Here is a 5,272-nt window from a genome sequence, read left to right on the forward strand (position 1 = left end):
GAGGTGGAACTTAGTTCTTGCCAGAATTTAAAAGATACATTAGCACACATTTGACGAACAGCTTTGCTTTGATTGAAACGTGTATAAGAGGTTTCCTTACACAGCTTTATTTTGTATACGCGTAATTTTGCGGCAAGAGGTTTGTAAATGTTGAAGTTTATTTTCTTCATTGTATATTTAGGTTTTTGAAAATAGTAGATTTTTCTATCACTGATAATCTTAAATTAAAAATTGAAATTTCAAGACCCACGCATTGAATGTACAGTCGGACATTGTAATTCTCGGAACACTGTGCTTTTAATAAGTGCACCCTGTCACACCGTTACTGCGCGGCGAGTTACTGTAGGCCTATGTAGCCCCCGCCCACTGCCTCTGCCTTCTCTCTACACAGAAGCTGTTTGGTTACTAGCCGTGCAGTAAGGGTGCGAGAGGGTGTATTTTTTTCGGAGAGAGGTGTGTTCAACTGTAGCTTTCAAATGGAATAGTCTTGGTTTTGAAAGAACATCTGAAATGTCTTAAATTTAGGTATGTTACATTTTGTATTTGAAACTCTTGTCTCAAAAAATGGTGGAAATACGTGGTTTAAAGGTCATTCATGAATCGCAGATCCAAGGGACACTGACAATGCCTAGAGACTGATCGTGGATGCATTTGATCTTCGCGCAAGCCTCCTCTCCACCTATGCTAGGACCAGTGAGGTCCAGGCAATGGCTGCTGATGACTCAGCTGGTAGACCTATAGACTCCCCCAAACATAGTTCACAATGATGGTGAGGTTGCAGACGCTACAAAAAACTATCGAACTTGATGTGGTCGTGAACCGAAGTCTAGCAGATCGCTAGACAAGGGCTTATCCAATAGGTTACGTTCTGAGCTATGTCTTGAAAATAAACTATGTAAGAGGGTCATAAATCTAGCTTCAAAAGATGAAAGAAAAATACCTATCGCAGAGCTGCTTGGGAGCTATACCCAAATTTGCGATATAAATTGCCCCATTCGCCTAAGCCCAACAACCCCTACAGCCAGGAGCTTCCTCTTATGATTACAGAATTCTTAACGAGAATCTGTGTAAACAAGATAAAGGATTTCCAGGAGAAGGAACTTGGGAAAGAGACAGTGACGGGAATCGTGTAAACAGGATTGTTTGTTCACTATTTAAAGCGAGGAAGTATTCTCCTAAAGAGGTATCATATTTACTCTTGGTGTCCTCTCGTTTTCTTTGGTGTGACGTGTGGAGAGGTTGCTTTTATAAAAGCATGTTTTATGATGTGTAATTGGATTTTTTATGCTCGGATTTTAGCCTTACCGTAGTGTATTTGCCAAAATGAGAGAGAGAGAGAGAGAGAGAGAGAGAGAGAGAGAGAGAGAGAGAGAGAGAGAGAGAGAGAGAGAGATATTCATTTTCATAATAATGTCAATCGAGATCGATGGATAGATAGATAAGATATTCATTATTATAATAAAGAGCCATCGAGATAGATATATAGATAGGTACGATACTCGTTATTTTAATAAAGAGCCATCGAGATAGGTATATAGATAGGTACGATACTCGTTATTTTAATAAAGAGCCATCGAAATAGGTATATAGATAGGTAAGATACTCGTTATTATAATAAAGAGCCATCGAGATCGATATATAGATAGGTAAGATACTCGTTATTATAATAAAGAGCCATGGAGATAGGTATATAGATAGATAAGATATTCGTTATTATAATAAAGAGCCATGGAGATAGGTATATAGATAGATAAGATATTCGTTATTATAATAAAGAGCCATGGAGATAGGTATATAGATAGATAAGATATTCGTTATTATAATAAAGAGCCATCGAGATAGGTATATAGATAGATAAGATATTCGTTATTTTAATAAAGAGCCATCGAGATAGGTATATAGATAGGTACGATACTCGTTATTTTAATAAAGAGCCATCGAGATAGGTAAGATACTCGTTATTATAATAAAGAGCTATCAAGATCGATATATAGATAGGTAAGATACTCGTTATTATAATAAAGAGCCATGGAGATAGGTATATAGATAGATAAGATATTCGTTATTATAATAAAGAGCCATCGAGATAGGTATATAGATAGATAAGATATTCGTTATTTTAATAAAGAGCCATCGAGATAGGTATATAGATAGGTACGATACTCGTTATTTTAATAAAGAGCCATCGAGATAGGTAAGATACTCGTTATTATAATAAAGAGCTATCAAGATCGATATATAGATAGGTAAGATACTCGTTATTATAATAAAGAGCCATGGAGATAGGTATATAGATAGATAAGATATTCGTTATTATAATAAAGAGCCATCGAGATAGGTATATAGATAGATAAGATATTCGTTATTTTAATAAAGAGCCATCGAGATAGGTATATAGATAGGTACGATACTCGTTATTTTAATAAAGAGCCATCGAGATAGGTAAGATACTCGTTATTATAATAAAGAGCTATCAAGATCGATATATAGATAGGTAAGATATTCGTTATTATAATAAAGAGCCATGGAGATAGGTATATAGATAGATAAGATATTCGTTATTATAATAAAGAGCCATCGAGATAGGTATATAGATAGATAAGATATTCGTTATTTTAATAAAGAGCCATCGAGATAGGTATATAGATAGGTACGATACTCGTTATTTTAATAAAGAGCCATCGAGATAGGTAAGATACTCGTAATTATAATAAAGAGCTATCAAGATCGATATATAGATAGGTAAGATATTCGTTATTATAATAAAGAGCCATCGAGATAGGTATATAGATAGATAAGATATTCGTTATTTTAATAAAGAGCCATCGAGATAGGTATATAGATAGGTACGATACTCGTTATTTTAATAAAGAGCCATCGAGATAGGTAAGATACTCGTTATTATAATAAAGAGCTATCAAGATCGATATATAGATAGGTAAGATACTCGTTATTATAATAAAGAGCCATGGAGATAGGTATATAGATAGATAAGATATTCGTTATTATAATAAAGAGCCATCGAGATAGGTATATAGATAGATAAGATATTCGTTATTATGATATTGAGCCATGGAGATAGATATAGATAAGATGATTTTCATGATAAATAGCATTGGAGATGGGTAGATAGAAAGATAAGATAATAATTTTCATAATAAAGAGCAATCGAGATAGATAATATATTCATTTTTATAGCAAATAGCAAATTTTAACCCACGTACATTTACCATATACAAGTAATATATATGGAATCAGATCTCGCCAAACGTTGTATGCCCTCGAATGTGTCTTGACCCTCCAAATACCCTCTCCTTGATCGTTGCCCTTTGTAATGAAGCAAGTTATTCGCAGCACCGTTCCCAACCACTGTCTCTAAGCCAAAGGTCGAGTCTGTGCATTCATTTCAGGGAATTCTAATTCAAGTCCTGAATTAGTTTCGCGTGCCAATTCCAACCGTCCAGTTAACAATGTCTGGTAGTTCAATGACCCTCCATGATCGTGAAGTAGGTCAGATGTAGCTTGCTTAGTGTTTGATGGCATATGTCTGTTTGCTAAGCTAAACTCGCAGAATGAAAGATAATTGACTATTGTTGATGCTCTCTCTCTCTCACTCACTCTCTCATGTCAGGATGCCAGAAAACTTCAAATCTCTCTCTCTCTCTCTCTCTCTCTCTCTCTCTCTCTCTCCTCTCTCTCTCTCCCTCTCTCTTATATTCCTGATTGTAACAGTCCAGAGTTTATTGTATACATCTTAAGTGGCTTGATTTCTCTCTCTCTCTCTCTCTCTCTCTCTCTCTCTCTCTCTCTCTCCTCTCTCTCTCTCTCTCTCTCTCATTCCTGATTGTAACAGTAGCCCAGAGTTTAAAGTATACATTATACATCTCAAGTGTTTTGATTCTCTCTCTCTCTCTCTCTCTCTCTCTCTCTCTCTCTCTCTCTCTCTCTCTCTCTCTCTCTCTCTCTCTCTCTCTCTCATTCCTGATTTTAACAGTAGCCCAAAGTTTAAAGTATACATCTCAAGTGTTTTGATTTTCTCTCTCTCTCTCTCTCTCTCTCTCTCTCTCTCTCTCTCTCTCTCTCTCTCTCTCTCTCCTGATTGTAACAGTTCAAAGTTATTGTATACATTTTAAGTGGCTTAACACACACTCTCTCTCTCTCTCTCTCTCTCTCTCTCTCTCTCTCTCTCTCTCTCTCTCTCTCTCTCTCTCTCTCTTATATATATATATAATAATAATAATAATAATAATAATATTTACTGTATGAAAGTGTTACGAGGCTAGACAGTAAGAACAAAGAAAGGAGAGGGGAACGGAGGTATATAAGATGGGTAAAAAAAAAGGGGGGGGGGAATGAATTTATTGGGTCCAAGGAACGTTTTAACTGATATTGGCTGTACTTTTGCCCGTTGTTTTCATCAGCAGGAAGTTATTGATGCAGAGATAGCTTTTTTTCTGTTTTTGTTGCTTTATAAAAAATGATGGTACAAAAGTTGCTCGCCTTACTTAATTATTAAAGAAATAATAGTACAAAAGTTGTTCGCATTACTTGATAATTACGTTACGCTGAGAGGATTCTGAGGTATTTCAGGGTAACATGACAGTGTTGTTTATAGTAATATACTTAAAAAGAAAGCATTAACAAGACGTAAGTGGGAAAACAGAAAATATAATACGCAAAAATGATTATCGTTTTTTTACCAGCTTTTATATATAAATTTATATTTTCAACTCTTAACCGTTTCCATTTATTATTGCGGATTCTTTTAGTTTTAAAACGGGCATGTCGATGCATAATTGCATTTTTATTTGCAACTTTTAGATAATTACTGGAGGAATATATTCATTAATTTCCATAGAAGCACCGTCATTCATATCATAACAATGGTGTACATAATGCACTTAGCTCTGTGGCTGATGCTTGTATCGTTATACTATGCCGTTGCGAATATATGCATAGAAAATTTTAGATATTTCTGAAATTTTGCGACGGCATTAACACATTCTCTCTCTCTCTCTCTCTTTCTCTCTCTCTCTCTCTCTCTCTCTCTCTCTCTCTCTCTCTCTCATAAAGACCAAGTTTTTATTTTCACGTGAATTTAAAGGTTGACCATTATGCTAGAACTAAAAGATTTGTCTCAGTTTTACCATGCAATTGCGAATGCATGCATAGAAAATTTTAGATATTTCTGAAATTTTGCGATAGTATTAACAATTCTCTCTCTCTCTCTCTCTCTCTCTCTCTCTCTCTCTCTCTCTCATGAATACCATTT

Source organism: Palaemon carinicauda, chromosome 19 (genome assembly GCF_036898095.1).
Source record: "Palaemon carinicauda isolate YSFRI2023 chromosome 19, ASM3689809v2, whole genome shotgun sequence".
In the NCBI taxonomy this organism is placed as follows: Eukaryota; Metazoa; Arthropoda; class Malacostraca; order Decapoda; family Palaemonidae; genus Palaemon; species Palaemon carinicauda.